The sequence below is a fragment of the Triticum urartu genome, chromosome 6, assembly GCF_003073215.2.
Source record: "Triticum urartu cultivar G1812 chromosome 6, Tu2.1, whole genome shotgun sequence".
Classification (NCBI taxonomy): Eukaryota; Viridiplantae; Streptophyta; class Magnoliopsida; order Poales; family Poaceae; genus Triticum; species Triticum urartu.
In genome coordinates this window covers 93,518,904-93,546,457 of record NC_053027.1, presented here as the reverse complement: position 1 = coordinate 93,546,457, position 27,554 = coordinate 93,518,904, and positions in this window count along the sequence as shown.

The window sequence follows — 27,554 nt, the reverse complement described above, 5'->3', positions numbered from 1 at the left end:
GAGTGGAGAGCAAACCTCCCACTCGGAGGCTTAGCTTCAGTCCAACCACTCGCCTAAGTATTTGAAAATCCTACCGAGTGGAGAGCAAACCTCCCACTCGGAGGCTTAGCTGCAGCCCAGCGCTCGCCTAAGTATATAAAAATCCTACCGAGTGGAGAGCAAACCTCCCACTCGGAGGCTTAGCTGCAGCCCAGTGCTCGCCTAAGTATATAAAAATCCTACCGAGTGGAGAGCAAACCTCCCACCCGGGGGCTTAGCTACAGTCCAAGCACTCGCCTAAGTGATTAGAAATCCTACCGAGTGGCGAGCCAGACTCCCACTCGGGGGCTTAGCTGCAGCCCAGTGCTCGCCTAAGTGTTTAAAAAATCCTACCGAGTGGAGAGCAAACCTCCCACTCGGGGGCTTAGCTGCGGCCCAGCGCCCTCCTAAGTGTTTAAAAATCCTACCGAGTGGAGAGCAAACCTCTCACTCGGAGGCTTAGCTGCAGCCCAGTGCTCGCCTAAGTACAAGACACAACCCAATCCGCGAGTCGACTGCTACCTTCTCCTTCGGAGCGGCGCCACAAATATAAGGTTATTCCGAGTGAAGATCAAGTTCCACTCGACGAATCAAACCATGAAGATATTCAACGAGAAATCAAGATCAGATAAAGCCTAAAAGGTCCCAGACCTCAGATCAAAGTACTCGAGCCCTCGGCTCGGTGGAGTTTAACGGTTACAAATCCACTCGGCATCCCGAGGCAAATTTAAAGTGAAGCATGAAAGTTTTTCATTCCTCAGGAGGAGGACTGGAAGGGGCGACGAACTCGTCCAAGTCGATCCCGTCTGCGATACGAGTGGCAGCAGCAATAAAAGTCTCCATGAAGTCCTGAAAGTTGTGCTTCCTGGTATTGGCAACTTGGATGGCGGCCAGCTTTTCTTCTCGCGCCTCCTTGCAATGGACGCGGACCAGAGACAGGGCGACATCAGCACCACATCTAGCAGAAGATTTCTTCCATTCCGCCACTCGACCCGGGACTTCATTCAGTCGGACCATCAGGGACTCGAGGTCGTTCTGAAGTGTCGTTCCGGGCCAGAGTGATGTGTCGATCCGCGACATCGCAACCTTCAGCCGAGCAAGATAATCAACAACGCTGGTAACACGAGACTCCAGCCGGAGCACGTTCATAGCAGCCTCGTCCTTCACGAGAGAATTGGCGGGGTCCAAGCCTGGCTCCACTCGACTGGTTTCCTCTTCGAAGCTCTGGCAGAATTCTGCAAACACGATTCAAGAATAAGACAGTGGCCGTACGCGGGCTCGGTAACTACAAGACAGCCGGGTTGGAATAATTACCTTCGAGCATGACGAACAGCTTCTTGGCGAGTCCACCGAGATAAGCCTCCAGATCTTTTACCTTCCCCGCCAGCTCACCCGCCTTGTCGTGCAGAGCCATCTTTTCTTTCTTCAGTCAACTGGAATCTCGATTAGCTGCCTCGAGAGCAGCTTTCAGTCTGGAGTTCTCCTGTTCAAGAGCTCCGACCGAAGCCAGTTTCTCTTCTGCGAGCTTCATTTTGCTCGAGGCCTCCTTCTGTGCCTCTGCAAGATCTCGATCCTTCTTCTTCAGAGCTTCCTCCAGTCTATCTGGGGCGCGTCGAGTGGAACCAACATCAAGAATGGACAAAGAAAAGCCACCCGTTAAGAATGGAGAACTTCACCAGCCATACCTTTTGCTTCTTCTTGCGCCTTCCTCAAATTCTCCTGAGCAAGCTTCAAGTTAAGGTTGAGCTGGATCTGCTGATTCTCCAACTCAGTATAGCGAGCTACAAGTTCACAAGATTTCTGTAAAAAGAAAAATCAGTCGACAGACGTCCAAGACAAGTTGCTTCCGAGCAACCAAGAGACAATGATGACGTTTCTAAGACTACAGCCGAATCAAGAACATTCGACAGTAGTCTCGGGGACTACACCAAGTGGGTGCACTCAGCGTGCCCCCACTGTAAAAAAAAGGGGAGAAGAAGTCGACTGCCCGCAGTCGACCGGATACAGTCCCATTCGACATGGCCTGAACAGACCGAATGAAGGAATACAGCTACAGCAACACAATATAAAGACTACAGTCGACTGCCCGCAGTCCACCGTAGTCTCGGGGACTACACCCAGTGGGTGCACTTAGCGTGCCCCCACTCGTCCAAGAATTGGCAGACACACCCAGTGGGTGTACAGATACAAAGATCTTCGGAAAAGAGATTCTTCAAACAGCATATCATAACAGACCAAACGTTGAGTCGACTGACCTGGACGTTGCTCTGAAGGGCCGAGCTCGCGTCATAAGCTGCTTGGCTGGCCTCCCGAGCCAACTTTACTTGCTCCATCATGATCCCCGCCTGACGTATAGCCTCTTTTGCAGCAGCCGCTTGGTCCTCAGGGACGGGGTATGCGGCAAAAAGCGAAGACGGATCCGCAGTCGGCGACGAGGGCCGCGCACTCGCCAGAGGAACGGCGAAGGTCACAGAAGCCCGAGTGGTGTCACCACCACCCCGAGCCACGGCCTCGGACGCCGGAGCGGATTGGGGGGTCTTGTCAGCCGACTCCCTCTTGTGCCTCCTCACTCTCAACGGACCGTCGTCGTCGTCATCCGGGAGGTTGATAACATGAGGAGGGGCTACAAAGGAAACATTCAATCGACTAGGGTTGTAATAAATGTTTAGTCGACTCGAAGCGGAACGTCAGTAATCGTACCAGGGTTGGAGGTAACAGCATCCTCCATCTCTTGGTCGTCGTCCTTGGCGGAGATCTCAGAAGTAGCAGCACTGCAAGCCTCGAAAGTCAGTCGGTTGGCTCAATGGATCGACCAAGGATCCGTCCATGGTCGATAAAGGAAAACAAGTTTTATTATTACCCAGAAATGGTGGGGACGGCCATCTTCATCTTGGGCAGGGCCTTGAGCGGCTTGGACGGCGCTGCGCGCGGGTGCTTGGGAGCCTTTCCAGTCGGCGTAGGAGAAGAGGTCCGGGGGCGTTTCGACGACTGCCCAACAGGAGCAGTCGCACTACCACGCTCCCGCGCTGGATCGTGTGTGAGCTTGGATCGCCCCTCCGGGCGGGTGGGTTCAACCTCCTCCTCCTCCTCTTCGCTGGAGTCGACGTCGTCGCCTCCCTCTCCTTCACCGTCGGACTCCCACTCGCCTTGATCGTCCCCGCTCTCACCTCCACTCGCCTCCCCTTCCTCAGTTGGCCCCTGTGCCCCATTGGGCGTCAAGTACATCTCAGTAGTCGCCTGAAAAACAATAGATAAGACAAAGGTCAATCGACCAACTCAAAGAAGACCAATGAAGAAAAACAAGATCTCAGTCAGGAGCATAGAGACATACCTGGTCCACGTCGTACGAGTTGTCGAGTGGAATTACCCTCCTGGCTCCTCGGGGGTTGTCCTTGTTTCCTGTGATGCTCGACAGCCACCCCTCTAGCATCTCATCAGTGACCTCCTCCGGGTGGATCCGAGTGGTGTCGTCAAGACCCGAGTACAGCCACATCGGGTGGTCACGAGCCTGGAGCGGTTGGATGCTCCTCCGGAGGAAGACCTCCAGCAAATCCATGCCCGTCACACCCTCACGGACAAGCTCAACCACTCGACCGGCCAGCACTTTGACTTGGGCCCTTTCCTCCGGCGCCACTTTCAGAGAAGCAGGTTTTTCAGCTCGGTCGAGGGAGAAAGGAGGAAGACCAGTCGACTGTCCTGGGGTCGCCTGGTCCTGACAGTAGAACCAGGTCGCCTGCCAGCCACGGACCGACTCCGGGAAAGTAATGGATGGAAAACAGCTCTTCCCCCTCGTCTGGATCGCCAAGCCCCCGCACAACTGGATCACCTGCGTCCTCTCATCACTCGACTTGGCCTTCTTGACCGATTGAGAACGGCAGGTAAAGATGTGCTTGAAAAGTCCCCAATGGGGGCGGCAACCCAAGAAAGCCTCACACATGGAAATGAAAGAGGCAAGGTATACAATGGAGTTGGGAGTAAAGTGGTGGATCTGCACTCCGAAGAAGTTCAAGAAGCTCTGGAAAAAAGGATGGGGCGGCAGAGAAAACCCTCGGTCGATGTGGGTGGCTAGGAGCATGCACTCACCATCGCGGGGCTGAGGTTCGATCTCTCTCCCCGGAAGACGCGCAGCCTCATGGGGAATGACTCCCCCCTCGATCATGTCATCGAGATCCTCTTGCCGGATCACTGACGGCATCCAATCGCCCTGGATCCAGCCCTTGGGCAGAGCGGACCTTGAGGAGGATCTGCCCCGAGCAGATCTTTTCCCCTTCCCCTGCGCCGCCGCCTTCTTCGCGCGCTCCAGAGCGGAGGTCTTGCCCTTCGTCATCGTCGCCGGCGAAGTCTCGCACGGGCCTGCTGCGCTGGGGCGAGAACGGAGGTGGCGGAAGGACTTGCGAAGGGAGAGAGGAAGAAGAAAGGAGGAGAAGAGAGCGCACTGCTTGGAAACCCCAAGCCGGCGATTTATAAGGGGCCGCTCCCGAGTGGCTGACTGGTAGGCCCAAACTATCCAGTCAAATCCCGCAGCGGACGCGCGCGCAGTACGTGGCGAAAAAGGCGACGCGGGGATCGAGGAGCTTCCGCTTTATCGCTTCCGATTACTGCGGCCGCTCCCGTCCCGCGCGCTTCCCAAAATCCGAAATCCCACGACATCCACGGGCTGCAGAACAACTTGTCAAAACGGAAGACCCCGCCCGCGCCGACGCTCGGTATGTCACAAATAAAGAAATTCACTCGATGAAAGGCCTGGAATGGATCAAGGCGACTGAAAAAGGTTGGCAACGTCATCCGTGACGATTGACCCAAAACGAGGCACTCGCGTAGCCCAAAGAGCCAGTCGGAAAGTTCTCCAACCCTTTCCCCACTCAAAACCTCGATCCATTCGGGGGCTAATGATGAAGCTACGTACCTAGGGTAGGGGCACGGACCTGTCCAAAGAGCCCTACCCAAGGACGTCCCTAGAGGAAGTCACCTTTCAATCGACTTGAAGGTATCCCACTCGACGGATTTAAGACACTCGACCAAGAAGCTATCACTCGACCACGAAGCCAACCACTCGACTGCCAGAAGACCTAAAGTCACTCCGCAGGCAAACGGTCGGCTATTGAGTAGTCTTTATGGTCATTGTAGCACTTTATTAGGGGCGTTACCAGTAACGCCCAACCTTAAATGTACCTTAAACCCTGCATTACTGAGGGCAGGAGGGGGCCGGCGAACTCTATATAAGCCACCCCCCTCCTCAGTATGAAGGGTTCGCACCTCTGTTATTCACACGCCAGTAATCCAATCGACCGCCTCCGGGCACCGAGACGTAGGGCTGTTACTTCCTCCGCGAAGGGCCTGAACTCGTACATCTTGGTGTGTTTACAACTTCCCAATAGCTGAGATCTAGCCTCTCCATACATACCCCCCTACATCACTGTCAGAGCTAGAACTACGACACCGCCCCAGAACGTTTTTACAAAAAAAGGGAATTAAAAAATATAATAATAAAAATAATTAATTAATTAATTAACTTAATTAATTTTGATTAATTAAACTAAAACTACTAATTAAACTAACTAATCATGTTTAGTTAGTCTAGTCAATGACGAACGGGTCCCACATGTCAGGTTGACCAGGTCAACTGCTGACATCAGCGTGCACTGTTCTGGATAATGTTAAATTAAATTAATTAAATAAATGCTAAAATTGTTTTAAATATTTTAAAATCAATATAAAATAAACCGTAGCTCGGATGGAAAAACTTTGTATATGAAAGTTGCTCAGAACGACAAGATGAATCCGGATACGCAGCCCGTTCGTCCGCCATGCATCCCTAGCATAGCGAACACACAACTTTCCCCTCCGGTTCATCTGTCCGAAAACGCGAAACACCGGGGATATTTTCCCGGATGTTTCCTCCCTTCACCGGTACCACCTCTTACCGCGTTAGGGCACCCCTAGCACCGCTACTTGTCATGTCATGCATCGCTATGCATCTGTTTGCTTAATATTTATTGTTTCTTCCCTCCTCTTCTCTCGCTAGACACCGAGACTGACACGCTGCTACCCAGTACGACTACGGTGTTGACGACCCCTCTCTCTTGCCAGAGCAACCAGGCAAGCCCCCCCTGATCACCAGATATCGCCTACTCTTCTCTATACTGTTTGCATTAGAGTAGTGTAGGATGTTACTGCTTTTCGTTAATCCTATTCTGATGCATAGCCTGTCCTTGCTACTACTGTTGTTACCTTACCTGCAATCCTACATGCTTAGTATAGGTTGCTAGTCCTTCATCAGTGGCCCTACATTCTTGTCCGTCTGCCATGCTATACTATCGGGCCGTGATCACTCGGGAGGTGATCACGGGTATATACATACATATATACATGCTATATAGGTGGTGACTAAAGTCGGGTCGGCTCGTTGAGTACCCGCGACTGATTCGGATGTAGGGCGCTAAAGGGGCAGGTGGCTCCATCCCGGTAGAGATGGGCTTGAGTTCTCGAAGGCCCCTGATGGTGTCCTGGACTAGGGGGTACTCATCACGTCATCTCCCGATCTGTTAGATTCGACCGAGGACCCCCATGGTCGTATACTCATGGGCCAGTTCGGACAGTTGCCGCATACATGGAAGATTCCACATGACTTGGTGATCAAGACAAGGACTCCTCCCCACCGGCGTATTCGGCTAGGACTCTTGTTATCCTAGGCCTCTGGTGCATTATATAAACCGAGGCCAGGCTAGTCGATAGATCATAAACATACAATCATACCATAGACTAGCTTCTAGGGTTTAGCCTCTCCGATCTCGTGGTGGATCAACTCTTGTACTACTCATATCATAAAGAATAATCAAGTAGGACGTAGGGTTTTACCTCCATCAAGAGGGCCTGAACCTGGGTAAAACATCGTGTCCCCTGCCTCCTATTACCATCCGCCTTAGACACACAGTTCGGGACCCCCTACCCGAGATCCGCCGGTTTTGACACCGACGTTGGTGCTTTCATTGAGAGTTCCGCTGTGTGATCGGCAAAAGGATCGATGGCTCGTCTGCAGATTAATCGCGACGTCGACATCTTCGTCACCGGCTCGACTGGTCACCTTGGCTTGACCGAGGACTGTCCCCTGCCTCCGATCGTCATGTTCGGACGAGGGCCTTCATCAACACCAACTCCGATCTCTATAAAGATCATGGAGGAATCGTCCATGGAGCTCGGGGGCTCAACGTCAACATTGCCCTCGGGCGACCGTGCCGTTTTTTCGGACAGCGAACGTGTATCCGCCGCCACCGCCTCCTTGAGTGTCGTTTTAACGATCGCTTCGGTGGAATTGTGTGGAATCGAGTCTACAACAACCCTGGAAAATTTCATCGAGTTCCGATGGAGGAATCTCTGACAATCTACGATATACCGGAGCCCTATCAAATCCGGACGGGAATTTGGACGAGTTTAGGGCGTGGTCTCCAGAGCCCAGCTCGCAATTCCTTTGGAAGATCCAACCGTTCATCTGATGCGGAATTCCCATATCTACCACCCCTCAAAATTTCAGCTCGATCCGACCATCCAAACTCCGGAAACCTTTCGATTAGTGCATCACTTTTCAGATCTGTTTCCTGCGCGAATACGGATTCGACCCGAATTCATGTTTCTTTATGAACGTGATATTTGACAACCTTTTTAAAAGGAATTTTCTTCTAAGGTATTGTGCGTCGTTTTTAAACATGTGCCCATAAAATTTTAAGCCTCCTCTGAGGTCGTCTTCATCATCATGCTGGTGTCAAACCAGTCCGGCAATATTGCTCCAAGGCCGCCGACCTACGCTAGACACGTCGTCGCTTTGCTGAGCCGAGCTTAACTTCTTCAGATCATCATCTCGGCAAGCCGAATAAGAGTTCGGCATCGCGAAGGATAAATCATCACCAACATCGCTGCCCCACGGATTACACGGAGAGAGCACACCGGCGTCGCCGCACGATCACTTCATCAAGCCGGCATTGACCATGTCACGACCTGCATCGGCAGGGCCACACTGTTGCTCATTCAAGGCGGTGTCCATCACGCCGACCTACTTCGACTCATCGATTGACATCGAGGCTTCGACATCTCGGCTGGACCGGGGGCATCGCCATCTCTTCATCAACCTACTCCGGAGACTTCGGCGTCACTAGCCGACCAACTCCGTCACGTTAGCTGGACCGTGGGCTTTGCCTCGGCGAGCCAACCTTTGCCAGCATCGCCATGCCGTCGCTTTAACGCCCATCAGGCAATGGGTGTGCGGATCGAGTCCCAATTTTGGGAATCACCTTTCTTCGGATTGCTACAGAAAATAAACCAGGTGCTATTAATCCTAATATTTTTTTTTGCTTGTTTGGGTTCATTTTTCCCAAGGAATTATTACTCTGGTTTTGTCCATCATATGTACGCAGGTCTATCAAATGGTGGCCGCATTAACGGTGGTCGCATGGTGGTTCAGTCAGTTTCTGTACATAGTCCCGCGAACGTCACATCCGTAACTCAGACCGACCTGTACATTCAGGCTTTGCTACGCCTTTACCACATCACGCCGACGCCCTGCATCGACATTGACTTCGGCGCCAGGCCATATTTCTTTTATTACTCACTTTGCATAAATTATTTATTATGCAATGATTTATTATTATTATTATTATTATTACTATGATCTTCGGTTTGCACTATTTTTTGTGCACAGTAAAATGATCCGGATTGGGAAGTATCGTCAACTCGCCGTACTGACATACCACGTCACCTCGGCTGGACAGGAGGCTTCGTCAACACTTCATTACCCCATGCCAGGGACTTCAGCATCACTCTGTCGGCCCGCATTGACCATGCTTTGTCACCACGTCGGAGTGCCGAGCTCTTTGCTCCGCCACCTTGGAACCGGCTTGGGGGATGGAACCTTGTCCCGCATCAAGCTCGGGCCGCGTCATCAATACCGAACACATTAACCAGCTAAGTTGTCTTCATGCTCAAAGTTTTAAATTTTTAACTTGTGTTCGGTTCGACCAAGCATTATACCTTTTTGAAAAAAAGTTGCTTGTAGAGAATCTCCTTGTCAAAACTTTGTTTGTGACACACAAATTCAAATACCCCGTTTATTTGGGGGCTCCCTTGATGGAGCTTTTCCTCTTGCATATGATTATACTTGTACGGCTTCGTTCCTTGTTCGTGTATTACGCCACAATATGCACCATATTGACCTAAGCGATTTGCAAGCTGGGTTGCCTGGCTCCTGTGCTTACCCCTACGTTCCCGATTGTTCGGCTAGGGAGTACAGGGAGCACCTCTGCGATTGTCATGACCGGGTCATCCGAGCTCTGACCTCAGACTGGGTGAAGGCGAAAGCTAGCGCTCTTATTGTTTTCAATAATGGTCGGCACACAACGGAACTCATGAGTACAAAAAATCTATTGCACAAGTCTCATAGTAATAATGAGCACCGAAGAAAGGTATCGGTGGGGGTACTATTTTCTTCGAAGATGCTTATTACACTTTGTTATTAATATAGCATAAGTTCCATGAGCGCGCTTTGTCTGTTACAGCCTTATGGCCTGATTGCCTGGTCATCGGAAACACCGTCGATACTCTCGGCAGGCGGAGTACATGACACTTTTCGGCCCTTGGCCGAAGAGGGAGAAGCCGACGGTCGGTTCAGACGCGTTTAAAGTTCGGGTGAACACAAATATGATATAAGTACTTCGGTACATACAATCATTATACATAAAATTCTTACCCAAGTCACTTGGGGGCTCTTAAAATTTATATATGACCTGTAAATGTGTTTTCTTCTTGGTCGTTGTCAAAACACGACAGAAGCACAAATTTTTCTTTCCCTTCCAATTTTCGGATTGGCACCGAACACTTGATCTTGTTCAGACGTCATGTTTTTACTGACGTTTTTTGGTTTTTCAAGCTTTTGGCACTTTTAAACTATTTGTGTATTTTCAGCACAAGTCTCGCAGTGCAACGCCGGACACCTTTAGAGATTCGGCAAAAACATTTCTCGGATATTGCTATATATGCATCGGTGTCGAATTGTGTCTTCGGTCAATAGTTGGGTCGCCCAGCTCCTGCGCTTGCCTCCTACGTTCCGCTCTGTTCGGCTAGGTGTGCAAAGGGAGAACCGCTGCGATTGTGCTTCCAGCTCACTTGGTTAAGCACCTCAGTGGAGAAAGCCGAAAACTGACTGTCAAAATAAGCGTAAACTGGTCAGCGATCCGATTACTGTATTAAATGACGGGCCATTCATAACATTGGCCGAAGTGTTTACGGCTTGACCTCGACTATCGCCGAACACTACCGGGGGCTAGTAACTGGCCTCCCAAACTAAAATCCTTAATATTTTGCACTTACATTAGAGTTGAGGTTTCATGATCATGCTTAGCATGACAACCCAAAGAAAGGGACCGATAGCGGGACTATTTTCTTTGGAAGACATTTCTTATGTTAAACAGTAATATAAAATATCTCTCTGCGTACCTTTGTTTATAAGACCGTTTGGTCAGATTGCCTTGTTTGTCGTAAATCTTTGCCCTCATAAAGGCTTTATAAAGTAGGACAAACACTCCTCGGCTACTAGCTGAGGAGGTGGAAGCCGATGGTCGGTCAACAAAGTTTTGTACAATGCTGATCCGACCATTAATGATGTAAAGTACTTGGATACATAGAGTCATTACACATAATTTGTGATTTTACTATAGATATTGATCCTTAATTCGGCCACCCATGCCCGCATTAAGGCTCGGGGGCTACTGGGCTTCAGGCTTATTATTTAAACATATTAAAGGGGCACATTGATCCCCTGATCTGGTGTTGCCACCCGACCAGTGTCTCGGGGGCTACTGCATTGCCTGTTCAATGCAGAAAATTTTAAGTGCAATACAGGTGCCGAGGAGATTTCGATCCTCAGGTTGGTCGGCCGCATCCAATCTGAGTCTCGAGGACTGAGCACACCGCTTTTTGTGTCCCGAAGTATTCTGCCAAGCTAGGACTTGACCCTCAGGCCGATTTTGCAAATCAACCCGAGTCTCAGCGGCTACTGGGATCAGCGGTCTTACGTCATCCTTCAGGTGCATCTCGGGTTTTAGACCGATACACACCTTGAGGGCTACTGGCTATATATCTCGGCAGAGAATAAATTGCACCAATAAAAAATATTGACAAAAAATCGGCCCATAGCCGGGGTAGTGTACCACCCCGGAAGCAGTCCAGCATAAAGCTCGGGCGCTAGTGACTGGCTCCATAGAGGGCATTTCCAGCATTAAGCTCGGCTAAACTCCTTCAACTTTTTTGAACCAAGGTGATATGACACCTCGGATATAGTCCGGCGTTGGAGCTTGGACACAGTCCGGTGTTGGAGCTCGGATATATTTCGGCGTTGGAGCTCGGATACATTTCGGTCTTGGAGCTCGAAAGCAGTCCGGCATTGGTGCTCGGCTGCAAAAAATACCTCGAATGCAGTCCGGCATTAGAACTCGGACGCAAGAGGACACTGCCTCCCGGGAACAACTTCAAAACTGAGGTGTGGCATAAAAATAACAAGGCATTGATAAAGGCCGGAGACTTAAAGGGGCTCCTCAGATACCCGACGTGTAAACTCGTCGAATGCATTTCAGCAATCCTCAAGATCGAAGATGAGAAGATTTGTTGAACCAGTTTTCAAGACCGACAACCGAAGATGAAGAACAGTTCAGAAGAATCGAGGAGCGTCCCTAACTTGAAGACCGGTTCAGGGGGCTACTAACGATGTCTTGGACTAGGGGGTACTCACCACGTCATCTACCGATCTGTTAGATTGGGCCAAGGACCCCCATGGCCGTATACTCATGGGCCAGTTCAGACAGTTGCCGCATACATGGAAGATTCCACAAGACTTGGTGATCAAGACAAGGACTCCTCCCCACCGGCGTATTCGTCTAGGACTCTTGTTATCCTAGGCCTCTGGTGCATTATATAAACCGAGGCCAGGCTAGTCGATAGATCATAAACATACAATCATACCATAGGCTAGCTTCTAGGGTTTAGCCTCTCCGATCTCGTGGTAGATCAACTCTTGTACTACTCATATTATCAAGAATAATCAAGCAGGACGTAGGGTTTTACCTCCATCAAGAGGGCCCGAACCTGGGTAAAACATCGTGTCCCCTGCCTCCTGTTACCATCCACCTTAGACGCACAGTTCGGGACCCCCTACCCGAGATCCGCTGGTTTTGACACCGACTGCCCCCGACTGTTACTTTGTGGCGGAGCGACAGGGCAGGTTGAGACCACCTAGGAGAGAGGTGGGCCTGGCCCTGGTCGGCGTCCGTGGTTATTTCAAAATAACATGCTTAACGAGATCTTGGTATTTGATCTGAGTCTGGCTACTGGCCTATACGCACTAACCAACTACGCGGGAACAATTATGGGCACTCGACATCGTGGTATCAGCCGAAGCCTTCATGACGTCAGCGACTGAGCAGCCCGCGCTGGGTTGGGCCGCGTAATGCAACTTCCTTTTTAATGGAGATTGCTAGGTCTGCTCGCCGGCCGCGTTCGCAACGTGCAGGTGTGCAATGGGCGATGGGCCCAGACCCCTGCGCGCATAGGATTTAGACCGGCGTGCTGACCTCTCTGTTGTGCCTAGGTAGGGCTGCGACGTGTTGATCATCCGAGGCCGGGCATGACCTAGCAAAGTGTGTCCAGACAAAGGGGATCGAGCGTGTTGGGAAATGTGGTGCACCCCTGCAGGGAAGTTAATCTATTAGAATAGCCGTGATCTTCGGTAACAGGACGACTTGGAGTTGTACCTTGACCTTATGACAACTAGAGCCGGATACTTATTAAAACACACCCTTCCAAGTGCCAGATACAACCGGTGATCGCTCTCTCACAGGGCGACGAGGGGAGGATCATCGGTTAGGATTATGCTATGTGATGATACTTGGTGAACTTACCATCTACTCTCTTCTACATGCTGCAAGATGGAGGTGGCCAGAAGCGTAGTCTTTGATAGGACTAGCTATCCCCCTCTTATTCCGGCATTCTGCAGTTCAGCCCACATATGTTACCCCTTTTGCCATTTGATACCAATGCATACATATGTAGTGTAGCTCCTTGCTTGCGAGTACTTTGGATGAGTACTCACGGTTGCTTTGCTCCCCCTTTTCCTCCTTTTCTATACCCGATTGCTGCGACCAGACAATGGAGTCCAGGAGCCAGACGCCACTCTCGATGACGACTACTACTACTCAGGAGGTGCCTACTACTACATGCAGCCTGCTGACGACGACCAGGAGTAGTTTAGGAGGATCCCAGGCAGGAGTCCTGCGCCTCTTTCGATCTGTATCTCAATTTGTGCTAGCCTTATTAAGGCAAACTTGTTTAACTTATGTCTGTACTCAGATATTTGTTGCTTCCGCTGACTCGTCTATGATCGAGCTCTTGTATTCGAGCCCTCGAAGCCCCTGGCTTATAATATGATGCTTGTATGACTTATTTTATTTGTAGCGTTGTGTTGTGATATCTTCCCGTGAGTCCATGATCTTGATCGTACACGTTTGCATGTATGATTAGTGTACGATTGAATCGGGGGCGTCACAGGGTACGCCAATAGGGTGACCCTGCTCACTGACGCGATTACCCACCCGAACCAAACCGCCTTCATACAAGGCCGATTTATTCTGGATGGGGTGTTGATATTCCACGAAGTCCTCCACGAAGTCCTCCACGAAGTCCGGGTGAAACACCATCGGGCAGTCTTCCTGAAGTTAGACTTCCACAAAGCGTACGACACGGTCCACTGACCCTTCTTGCGGGAAGTGCTGCTCCGCAAGGGTTTTGACGACCGTTGGGTGACCCGCGTCATGCAGCCTGTCTCCTGCGGACGGACCGTGATGACCCACAAGTATAGGGGATCTATCGTAGTCCTTTTGATAAGTAAGAGTGTCGAACCCAACGAGGAGCAGAAGGAAATGATAAGCGGTTTTCAGCAAGGTATTCTCTGCAAGTACTGAAATAAGTGGTAACAAATAGTTTTGTGAAAGGATAAATTGTAACGAGCAACAAGTAACAAAAGTAAATAAAGTGCAACAAGGTGTCCCAATCCTTTTTGTAGCAAATGACAAGCCGAAACAAAATCTTATAATAGGAAAAGCGCTCCCGAGGACACATGGGAATATCGTCAAGCTAGTTTTCATCACGTTCATATGATTCGCGTTCGATACTTTGATAATTTGATATATGGGTGGACCGGTGCTTGGGTGTTGTTCTTACTTGAACAAGCATCCCACTTATGATTAACCTCTATTGCAAGCATCTGCAACTACAACAAAAGTATTAAGGTAAACCTAACCATAGCATGAAACATATGGATCCAAATCAGCCCCTTACGAAGCAACGCATAAACTAGGGTTTAAGCTTCTGTCACTCTAGCAACCCATCATCTACTTATTACTTCCCAATGCCTTCCTCTAGGCCCAAATAATGGTGAAGTGTTATGTAGTCGACGTTCACATAACACCCCTAGAGGCTAGACAACATACATCTTATCAAAATATCAAACGAATACCAAATTCACATGACTACTAATAGCAAGACTTCTCCCTTGTCCTCAGGAACAAACGTAATTACTCACAAAGCATATTCATGTTCATAATCAGAGGGGTAATAATATGCATATAGGATCTGAGCATATGATCTTCCACCAAATAAACCAACTAGCATCAACTACAAGGAGTAATCAACACTACTAGCAACCTACTAGCACCAATCCCGGATTTTGAGACAAGAATTGGATACAAGAGATGAACTAGGGTTTGGAGATGAGATGGTGCTAGTGAATATGTGATGGAGATTGCCCTCTCCCGATGAGAGGAGAGTTGGTGATGACGATGGTGATGATTTCCCCCTCCCGGAGGGAAGTATCCCCGGCAGAACAGCTCTGCCGGAGCTATAGATTGGATCCGCCAAGGTTCCGCCTCGTGGCGGCGGAGTCTCGTCCCGAAAAGTTCCTTCTTATTTTTTTCTCATCAAAGACTTCATATAGGAGAAGATGGGCATCGGAGAGCCACCAGGGGGCCCACGAGGTAGGGGGCGCGCCCCAGAGGGGGCCCCACCCTCGTGAGAAGGGTGTGGGCCCCCTGGCCTTCATCTTTTGCGGGGATTTTTCTTTATTTATTTTAAGATGTTCTGTGGAGTTTCAGGACTTTTGGAGTTGCGCAGAATAGGTCTCTAATATTTGCTCCTTTTCCAGCCCAGAATTCCAGCTGCCGACATTCTCCCTCTTTATGTAAACCTTGTAAAATAAGAGAGAATAGCCATAAGTATTGTGACATAAAGTGAAATAACAGTCCATAATGCAATAAATATCGATATAAAAGCATGATGGAAAATGGACGTATCAACTCCCCCAAGCTTAGACCTCGCTTGTCCTCAAGCGAAAATCCGATAACAATAAATATGTCCTCATGTTTAGAGGTAGAGGCATCGATAAAAATAAAATACGGACATGAAGGCATCATGATTATTCTCTTAACAACAACTTATATTGATTTTGTCATATGATTACTTATGTTCAAGTGATGATCTATTCACAATGCAAAAGTATAAATCATAAACCTTATTGGGCTCCGACAAACTATAATCTCAATCATTGAAGCAATTGCAATTTATCATAACTTCAGAAAGAGTCTATGTCAGAGCTAAAAAGCAAGTCCACATACTCAACCACCATTTAGTCCTCCATAATTGCTAACACTCACGCAATACTTGTGGTTACAGAGTTTTAATCGGACACAGAGAAAGATAGGAGCTTATAGTTTTGCCCCACAACCTTTTACCTCAAGGGTAATGTCAACAATAATGGTTCATGCTCCCCTACATCCAATTATATATATATATCATGTTCTTTCCAACATGCTGAGCTTGCCAAAGGATAAAATGAAAAAGGAAAGGTGAAGATCACCGTGACTCTTGCATAAGGTAGAAGATAATGATAAAGGATAGGCCCTTCGCAGAGGGAAGCAGAGGTTGCCATGCGCTTTTATGGTTGGATGCATAAAATCTCAATGTGAAAGAACGTCACTTTATATTGCCCCTTGTGATATGAACCTTTATTATGCAGTCCGTCGTTTTTATTACTTCCACATCACAAGATTGTATAAAGCTTATTTCTCCCACACCAATCAATCATACATTTTAGAGCAATTTTTATTGCTTTGCACCGATGACAACTTACTTGAAGGATCTTACTCAATCCATAGGTAGATATGGTGGACTCTCATGGCAAACTGCTTTAAGGGTATTTGGAAGCACAAGTAGTATTTCTACTTGGTGCTGAGAATTTGGCTAGCATGAGGGGGAAAGGCAAGCTCAACAAGTTAGAGGAACCATGACAACATACTTTATCTCAGATATAAGAAAGACATAACTCATTACGTTGTCTTCCTTGTCCAACATCAACTCTTTAGCATGTCATATTTTAATGAGTGCTCCCAATCATAAAAGATGTCAATGATAATATATCTATATGTGAAAACCTCTCTTTCCTTAGTACTTCCTATTAATTGCAACAATGACCAAAGCTATGTCTCCCAACTCCCTACAACTTTTAATCATCATACTCTTTCTATGTGAAGTCATTAATCTCAATAAGATCAATATGAACTTTTTGTTTCTTTTTATTCTTTTTCTCTTTCTTTTATTCATCCAAGATCATGGAAAAACAATCAAGCCCTTGACTCAACACTAATCTTTATTATATATAGCTCATGGACTCGATTACACAGAGAGATCAAAAAGCAAAACTCAAAACTAGATCATGCCATAAACTTTATTCTACTAGATCAAGATACTACTAATAGGATCGAACTAAGAAAAACGATAAAGATAAGGGTTGTGATTGTGATGCGATACCGGGGCACCTCCCCCAAGCTTGGCAGTTGCCAAGGGGAGTGCCCATACCCATGTGATTATATCTCCTTTGTCGGTGAAGAAGGTGGTGGTGACGGATAATCGCACATCGAGTGTAAGAGGTCCTCCAGCTTGCGAATAATGCCCTTGAGTGCGGCAATGTGCTCCTTCAACAAAATATTTTCTTGTGTGAGATACTTGTTTTGTATACGAGCTAACTCAATCATCTTGAAAGCTTCGATCTTAGTTGGGGTAAGAAGGTTATGATCAAGTTGAAGGATGTCTTTTGTTGCCAGAGCTTGATCCTCCGTGGCCTTCTTGATCCTTTCATCCTTGTTGACCCTCGTGGGTTCTTCTCTCTTCAGATCTATCTTCATTAGCCAAGCATCATTGTAACCATTGTTGGAGTAGGGAGACGACATGATGCCTAGCCTGGAAAACCCTGACAGAAAACAGCTCGAAACAAGAACAGAGGAGGTTTGCGTGATACGGGAGTCAAAACCTTCGGGAGGTTATATAATGAATTTTTACCGACCAAAATACGCATCGTGCAAGAAAACAGAGTCCGGAAGGCACACGAGGTGCTCACGAGGTAGGGGGCGCGCCCACCACCCTCGTGGGGCCCTCATGTCCTTCCCGGACTGCTACTTATTTTACTATTTTTCTAAATGTTCCAAAACGGAGAAATATTGCCTTAAAAATTGTTTTGGAGTCAGTTTACTTACCGTACCACATACCTATTCCTTTTCGGAGTCTGAAACGTTCTGGAAAGTGTCCCTTATGTATTCCTCCGGGGTTACGGTTTCAATAATATTGGTTTCAACATTTATGGGATTACCTGAGATATAATGTTTAATTCTTTGACCGTTTACCACCTTCGGATTTGTGCCCTCGAAGTTGTTGATTTTTATGGCACCGGAATGATAGCCTCCTCGATAACATAGGGGCCTTCCCATTTAGAGAGAAGTTTTCCTGCAAAAAATGTTAAACGAGAGTTGTATAGCAATACATAATCACCTACATTAAACTCACACTTTTGTATCCTTTTGTCATGCCATCTTTTAACTTTTTCTTTAAACAACTTGGCATTTTCATAAGCTTGGGTTCTCCATTCATCAAGTGAGCTAATATCAAATAACCTCTTCTCACCGGCAAGTTTAAAATCATAGTTAAGCTCTTTAATAGCCCAATATGCCTTATGTTCTAGTTCGAGAGGTAAGTGACATGCTTTTCCATAAACCATTTTATACGGAGACATACCCATAGGATTTTTATATGCAGTTCTATAAGCCCATAATGCATCATCAAGTTTCTTAGACCAATTCTTTCTAGACCTATTAACGGTCTTTTGCAAAATTAATTTGAGCTCTGTATTGCTCAACTCTACTTGACCACTAGACTGTGGGTGATAAGGAGATGCAATTCTATGATTAACATCATATTTAGCAACCATTGTACGGAAAGCACCATGAATAAAGTGTGAACCACCATCAGTCATTAAATATCTAGGGACTCCAAACCTCGGAAAAATAACTTCTTTAAGAATTTTAATAGAAGTGTTATGATCAGCACTACTAGTTGGAATAGCTTCTACCCACTTAGTAACGTAATCAACAGCAACTAGGATATGTGTGTATCCATTAGAGGCAGGAAAAGGTCCCATATAATCAAAGCCCCAAACATCAAATGGCTCAATAACAAGTGAATAATTCATAGGCATTTCTTGACGTCTACTAATATTACCAATTCTTTGACATTCATCACAAGACAAGACAAACTTACGGGCATCCTTGAAGAGAGTAGGCCAATAAAAACCAGATTGCAATACCTTATGTGTTGTTCTATCTCCAGCGTGGTGTCCTCCATAAGACTCGGAGTGGCACTTGCGTAGGATCTGTTCCTATTCATGCTCAGGTACACAACGTCTAATAACACCATCTACTCCTTCTTTATAAAGATGTGGGTCATCCCAAAAGTAATGTCTAAAATCATAGAAGAACTTTTTCTTTTGCTGGTATGTGAAGCTAGGTGGTATAAACTTAGCAACAATATAATTAGCATAATCAGCATACCATGGAGTACTACGAGAAGTACTTATAACATTTAATTGTTCATCAGGAAAATTGTCATTAATAGGCAGTGGGTCATCAAGAATATTTTCTAACCTAGACAAGTTGTCTGCAACGGGGTTCTCATCTCCCTTTCTATCAACAATATGCAAATCAAATTCTTGTAGCAAGAGAACCCATCTAATAAGTCTAGGTTCAGCATCTTTCTTTTCCATAAGGTATTTAATAGCAGCATGATCAGTTTGAATAGTTACTTTAGAATCAACAATATAAGATCTGAACTTATCACAAGCAAATACAACTGCTAAAAGCTCTTTTTCAGTAGTAGCATAATTTCTTTGAGCATTGTCTAGAGTCTTACTAGCATAATGAATAACATTTAATTTCTTATCAACTCTTTGCCCTAGAACAACACCTACAGCATAATCACTAGCATCACACATAATTTCAAAGGGTAAATTCCAATCAGGTGGCTGAACAATAGGTGCAGAGACTAATTCTTTCTTAAGTATTTCAAATGCTTCTACACAATCATCATCAAAGACAAATGGTATATCTTTTTGCAATAAATTAGTCAGAGGCCGAGAAATTTTTGAGAAGACCTTAATGAACCTCCTATAAAATCCAGCGTGACCAAGGAAACTTCTTATACCTTTGATGTCCTTGGGACATGGCATCTTTTCAATAGCATCAACCTTGGCTTTATCAACTTCAATACCTCTTTCAGAAACTTTGTGCCCCAAGACAATACCTTCATTAACCATAAAGTGGCACTTTTCCCAATTCAAGACAAGATTAGTTTCTTCACATCTCTGCAAAACTCGATCAAGATTGCTCAAGCAATCGTCAAAAGAGGAACCATAGACAGAAAAGTCATCCATGAAAACCTCACAAATCTTTTCACAAAAGTCAGAGAATATAGCCATCATGCATTTTTGAAAGGTAGCAGGTGCATTACATAAACCAAAAGGCATACGTCTATAAGCAAATGTACCAAAAGGGCATGTAAAAGTAGTGTTTGATTGATCTCTAGCCGACACAGGTATTTGAGAGAAACCAGAATAACCATCTAGAAAGCAATAGTGTGTATGTTTGCATAATCTTTCTAGCATTTGATCAATAAAAGGTAAGGGGTAATGATCTTTCTTAGTAGCTTTATTTAATTTGCGGAAATCAATTACCATCCTATAACCTGTGATAATTCTTTGTGGAATCAATTCATCTTTATCATTAGGAACAACAGTAATACCTCCCTTCTTAGGGACACAATGGACAGGACTTACCCACTCACTATCAGCAACGGGATAGGTTATACCTGCCTCCAGAAGCTTGAGTATTTCTTTTCTTACCACTTCTTTGATTTTTAGGATTCAGACGTCGTTGAGGATCACGAACTGGTTTGGCATTTGCTTCCAAATTTATTTTATGTTGACATAGAGTGGGACTAATGCCCTTAAGATCATCAAGAGTATATCCAATAGCAGCACGATACTTCTTCAGAGTTTTCAATAATCTTTCTTCTTCATGCTCTAAAAGTTTAGCACTAATAATAACATGATATATCTTCTTTTCATCAAGATAAGCATATTTAAGATTATCAGGCAAAGGTTTAAGCTCAAACACGGGATCACCCTTTGGTGGAGGAGGATCCCCTAAAATTTCAACAGGCAAATTGTGTTGCAGAATAGGTTCCTGTTTAAAGAATACTTCATCTATTTCCCTTCTTTCATTCATGAACATATTTTTTTCATGGTCTAGCAAATAGTGTTCTAAAAGATCACTAGGAGGTACGGCAATAGAAGCAAGACCAATAGTTTCATCCTTACTAGGTAATTCTTCCTCACAATGTTGTTTATTAAATTTAGAGAAATTAAACTCATGAACCATATCATCCAAGCCAATAGTAACAACATTCTTTTCGCAGTCTATCTTAGCATTAACAGTATTTAAGAAGGGTCTACCAAATATAATGGGACAAAAGCTCTCTTGCGGAGAAGTAAGAACAAGAAAATCAGCAGGATATTTAGTTTTCCCACACAAGACTTCAACATCTCTAACAATTCCAATTGGTGAAATAGTATCTCTATTAGCAAGTTTAATTGTGACATCAATATCTTCTAACTCAACAGGTGCAATATCATGCATAATTTCTTTGTATAAGTCATGAGGTATAACACTAGCACTAGCACCCATATCACATAAGCCATGATAACAATGATCTCCTATTTTAACAGAAATAACAGGCACGCCTACCACAGGTCTATGTTTATCTTTAGCACAAGGTTTAGCAATTTTAGCAGTTTCACCTTCGAACTGAATAACATGCCCATCAATATTATCAGACAAGAGATCTTTAACAATAGCAATATTAGGTTCTACTTTAACTTGCTCAGGAGGTGTATAAGTTCTAATATTGCTTTTACAAACAATAGTTGAAGCTTTAGCATGATCCTTTACTCTAACAGGGAAAGGTGGTTTCTCAACATAAGAAGTAGGAACAATAGGATCATTATAAGTGACAGTCTTTTCTTCAACTTTAATAGGTGCAGCTACTTTTACTTCTATGGGAGGATGATATTTAAACCACTTCTCCTTAGGGAGATCAACATAAGTAGCAAAAGATTCACAGAAAGAAGCTACTATCTCAGAGTCATGTCCATATTTAGTGCTAAACTTACGGAAAATATCGGTATCCATAAAAGATTTAACATAATCAAACTTAGGTGTCATACCTGACTCTTTACCTTAGTCGAGGTCCCAATCTTTAGAGTTGCGTTTAATTCTATCCAATAAATTCCATCTGAATTCAATAGTCTTCATCATAAAATAGCCAGCACAAGAAGTATCGAGCATGGTGCGATTGTTTTTAGAAAGCCGAGCATAAAAACTTTGCATAATTATTTCTCTTGGGAGCTCATGATTGGGGCATGAATATAACATTGATTTAAGCCTCCCCCAAGCTTGAGCGATGCTTTCTCCTTCGCGAGGCCAGAAATTATATATATAATTGCGATCACGATGAACAAGATGCATAGGGTAATACTTTTGATGAAATTCCAACTTCAATCTTTTATAGTCCCATGATCTCATATCATCACATAGCCTATACCACATCAATGTGTCCCCTTTCAAAGATAAAGGGAAGACCTTCTTCTTAGCAACATCATCGGGTATACCTACAAGCTTAAATAATCCACAAACTTCATCCACATATATTAAGTGCTCATCAGGATGCTTTGTTCCATCTCCTGTAAAAGGGTTAGCTAGCAGTTTTTCCATCATAGCCGAAGGAAATTCAAAAAGAGTTTCATTTTCAATAGGTTCAGTAGGTTGAGGAGCAACTTTTTGCTCTACTGGATGGGGTGAAGATACCCCGAACAAGCCCCTCAGAGAATTACTTTCCATAGTAACAAGTGACAGTAAATTTCAGCACACTATATAAATTTTTCCTTACCAAATTCCACCTACCAAAGGCGCTACACTCCCCGGCAACGGCGCCAGAAAAGAGTCTTGATGACCCACAAGTATAGGGGATCTACCGTAGTCCTTTAGATAAGTAAGAGTGTCGAACCCAACGAGGAGCAGAAGGAAATGATAAGCGGTTTTCAGCAAGGTATTCTCTGCAAGTACTGAAATAAGTGGTAACAGATAGTTTTGTGATAGGATAAATTGTAACGAGCAACAAGTAACAAAAGTAAATAAAGTGCAGCAAGGTGGCCCAATCCTTTTTGTAGCAAAGGACAAGCTGGAACAAACTCTTATAATAGGAAAAGTGCTCCTGAGGACACATGGGAATATCGTCAAGCTAGTTTTCATCATGTTCATATGATTCGCGTTCGATACTTTGATAATTTGATATGTGGGTGGAGAGGTGCTTGGGTGTTGTTCTTACTTGAACAAGCATCCCACTTATGATTAACCTCTATTGCAAGCATCCGCAACTACAACAAAAGTATTAAGGTAAACCTAACCATAGCATGAAACATATGGATCCAAATCAGCCCCTTACGAAGCAACGCATAAACTAGGGTTTAAGCTTCTGTCACTCTAGCAACCCATCATCTACTTATTACTTCCCAATGCCTTCCTCTAGGCCCAGATAATGGTGAAGTATTATGTAGTCGACGTTCACATAACACCACTAGAGGCTAGACAACATACATCTTATCAAAATATCAAACGAATACCAAATTCACATGACTACTAATAGCAAGACTTCTCCCTTGTCCTCAGGAACAAACGTGATTACTCACAAAGCATATTCATGTTCATAATCAGAGGGGTAATAATATGCATATAGGATCTGAACATATGATCTTCCACCAAATAAACCAACTAGCATCAACTAAAAGTAGTAATCAACACTACTAGCAACCTACTAGCACCAATCACAGACTTTGAGACAAGAATTGGATACAAGAGATGAACTAGGGTTTGGAGATGAGATGGTGCTGCTGAAGATGTTGATGGAGATTGCCCTATCCCGATGAGAGGAGCGTTGGTGATGACGATGGTGATGATTTCCCCCTCCTGGAGGGAAGTATCCCCGACAGAACAGCTCTGCCGGAGCTCTAGATTGGATCCGCCAAGGTTCCGCCTTGTGGCGGCGGAGTCTCGTCCCGAAAAGTTTCGTCTTATTTTTTTCTCGTCGAAAGATTTCATATAGGAGAAGATGGGCGTCGGAGAGCCACCAGGGGGCCCATGAGGTAGGGGGCGCGCCCTAGGGGGGCGCCCCCCACCCTCGTGAGAAGGGTGTGGGCCCCCTGGCCTTCATCTTTTGTGAGGATTTTTCTTTATTTATTTTAAGATGTTCCGTGGAGTTTCAGGACTTTTGGAGTTGCGCAGAATAGGTCTCTAATATTTGCTCCTTTTCCAGCCCAGAATTCCAGCTACCGGCATTCTCCCTCTTTATGTAAACCTTGTAAAATAAGAGAGAATAGCCATAAGTATTGTGACATAAAGTGAAATAACAGTCCATAATGCAATAAATATCGATATAAAAGCATGATGCAAAATGGACGTATCAGACCGTTGTGAACATTAACGGTGACATTGGGCCCTACTTCCCCACCCTTTGTGGGGTTCGTCAGGGTGACCCTTTCTCGCCATTCCTATTCAACATGGTGGTTGATGCCCTGGCCTCCATCCTTGACAAGGCCAAGGATGCCGGCCATAACCGCGGCATCGTTCCCCATCTAGTCGGAGGGGGAGGGGTCTCCCTCCTTCAATATGCGGATGATACCATAATAATGGTGGAGGGTTCTGTTCAGGACATAGCTAACCTGAAGTTCCTCCTCCTGTGTTTCCAAAAGATGTCGGGGCTAACCATAAACTTCGATAAGAGCGAAGTGATGGTTCTTGGGTACCCCCCAGAGGAAGCACATGCTATAGCGGACCGACTAAATTATCGGTTGGGTTCTTTCCCCACAACCTACCTGGGGATCCCCATTAGTGATTCGCGCCTCACCGTGGCGGATCTTTGCCCCACGGTGACCCATATGCAACATCGTGTTGAGCCCTGGAAAGGGCACTGGTTGTCGAAGGCTACTCGCGTGATCCTCATCAACTCCTCGCTTGCCAGCCTTCTATGGTTCCTCATGAGCTTCTATAGCCTCCATGAGACGCTTCATCAGGAAATCGCCAAGTACCAATCCAGATTCTTCTGGGCTGGTGAGGGTGGTAAGCAGAAGTACCATATGGTGAGCTGGCCCGATATCTGCAAACCCAAAGACTAGGCGGTCTTGGGATCTTGTCCTCCCGGCGCATGAACATTGCCCTCCTGACCCGTTGGCTTTGGCGCATTGCTAATGGCGACGGAGGCCTTTGGCTCACCATCATCCGGAACAAGTACCTTCGAGGACAGCCACTCGCATTCTGTCAGTGCTCTGGCGGCTCTCAATTTTGGCAGGCCGTCATCCAGCTGCTACCTGTGCTTCGCATTGACACATCCATCTCGGTTGGTACTGGGTCCACGACCCTGTTCTGGTTTGATCGGTGGATTGGCGACATCCCCCTGGCTGCGCGATTTCCGGAGCTCTTCGCCATTGCAGTTGACCCTCGGGTCTCTGTCGAGACGGCCCTTATTGACTTAGGGCGCCTCGCTTTCCGCCGCCCCTTTGGCCCGCCTGAAGTGGCCGCTTGGGATGCCCTCCTCCAGGACATCGCCCTCCTCCCGATGAACGTCGCCGACACCCCGGACGCCATCTCTTGGCGTCTGGAACCATCCGGCTACTTCTCCACCAAATCCCTCTACGCGGCCATCGCCCCCGAGCCCTTTAGTTTGATTTGGGACATCCGCTTGCCCCTGAAAATCAGGATCTTCCTATGGCAATGGATCCGCAGCCGCCTCCCGTCCGGCGCGGAGGTCCTTAAGCGTAATGGACCTGGAGATGGGATGTGTCCCCAGTGCGGCACGGTGGAGGATGCTAACCTCATCTTCTTCTCGTGCTCCACGGCCCAGTTTCTTTGGTCCAGTTTCCGCGAGACGGTTGGGGGCCAGTGGTGCAACACCAACTTCCCTGACTTGCTTGCGGTGATTCACGCCTCCCCCCCTCGCTACCGCCATATTAGATGGCTATGCGTTGGGGTCCTTGCCTAGACGCTTTGGACCGTGCACAATAAGCTTGTCATCCAGAAGGTGCCTCTTCGACGTGCTACTGACGCAATCTTTAAAATGTGTGGATACTTGCAGCTTTGGCGGCCGCTTAGCCGCCCCCAGGATCGGGACGTCATCAACACTCTCCTCGCCGACCTTCGATCGATGGCCTTCCGCTTGGCGCCCCTCTCCCACCGCCGCCCCCGGAGCCCAACTAGTTGCTCTGTTGTACCCCACGTGTGCGTGCTTTTCTGTTTTTCAGGGCTTGTTGAGCTATGCCCTCAGCATTAACCCTTTGACTACCATTTGTGCTAGACCTTTGTGTTTGTGTGTGTGTGTGTGTTAACCTTGTTGGATGTTTGGCTTTGGCAGTTGCTTAATATAAAGCGGGGCAAAAACCTTTTTCGGTAATACAGAGTAAGAAGGAACTGAAGTGCGAGCAGCTTGAAAAAGATTTGAAGATTCAGTTTGCACGGAAACTAAAGGATATGAGAGAGATGGATCCAGAAGATAGGTTTTGGGCTGTGTAGTATTGACCACGCCATGACATATGAGGACTGGCCTTCCTCTGAAGGGTGTAGGTACTAAGCCAGCTTCTCCAAGGTTGATATGCCGGGTGATCTCTGAAGCCTCCCTCGCTGATCCTCCGTTTCTACTGAGTATCTGTGGACGAAGCTTTTTATCTGAACGTGTATCTGCTATTGAAGAATAATGCTTATCTGAACTATTGCCAGCTTACGTGTCGTTTATTTTTGGTTGTGGCCTTGTGGCCGTGCCACAGTATCAGTGAATGGGCTTTCTGTTCGACTTTACGTACTTCATTGAGTGGAAGCAAATTCCCGTCTAGTTTTAATAGCAATTGTCTTCCAAGTTATGCAGTGTATAGTCATGCGCCCTGTGATGATATGAATAAAGGCTTTTCTTCTCACCCTTCATTCCTTGAATAAAAATGCTAACTAGAACTTTTGATCTGATTAGTATTATGTGTGATGATCACATTTATGCATTTGAGGTTCTCTAGAAATTGATTATTATTGGACCTCAGTAGTGGTTTGTTGGGCTGTAGTCTCGGAAATACTTCGAGACCACCTGGTTTTGGTTTCTCAAAAACACACAGAATGAAGTAATCTCCACTCTCTCGAAGCGTCGACTATTTGGGAAAAAGGAGGAAAATCACTCTGATATCTGATTTCGGAAAAATAAGTGGCTCACGAGGAATGGAGAGACATGTTCTCTATTTGATCTCGAAGTCCTCATATAACACTTCATCTAAAGTTTGAGGCAAATGAACGCATTTTTGTTCATCTTCTCCGGGCTATATATCTTGCGGAAGTCTGGTCATTGAATCAAATTAACCTGTTTTTATTCAAAGGACGTGGTTATTGGCAAGACTCATTAAATCTATCATTTGGGCTCATAACAAATTAAAAGTTGCTCCTGCTACTCAGCCTATTGGTTCCATTTGCTTCCATGTCGTCCTCGTCTCTTCTTTGAAATTTGAACCCACACCCACCTCAACTCCCTTCCATGTCGGCACTGTCGTCCCGGCTGCTGTCCACATGGAGATGGAGGATGGACATGTTGTGCTTTGGCACACCGAGGAGGCAAGCGGAGGGGGCTCGGATAGCGAACATGAGGAGATGATGTCACTGCGGGGAAAATGTTATATGCCGTGGGTAGGGCTGTTTGTCAAGTGTTTTTTCAAAGTTACTCAGCGAACGGATGCTTTGCCAAGTGTTACACTTGTCGAACATGTATTTGCTCGTGTATTTTATAAGACACTCGGCAAACAATAACATGGATGTATCCATTTGGATTTTCAAGAGCAAACTTTTGAATTAGAAGTTTATTTTCTCTGGGGGAGCTACAAATATATATACAAATACCTAAATATGATATATTTTTTCTTGAATTTACAGCTAATTTTTATATGCATGTAATTCAAAAATTAATATTATTCTATAAATAACTAGAAACAC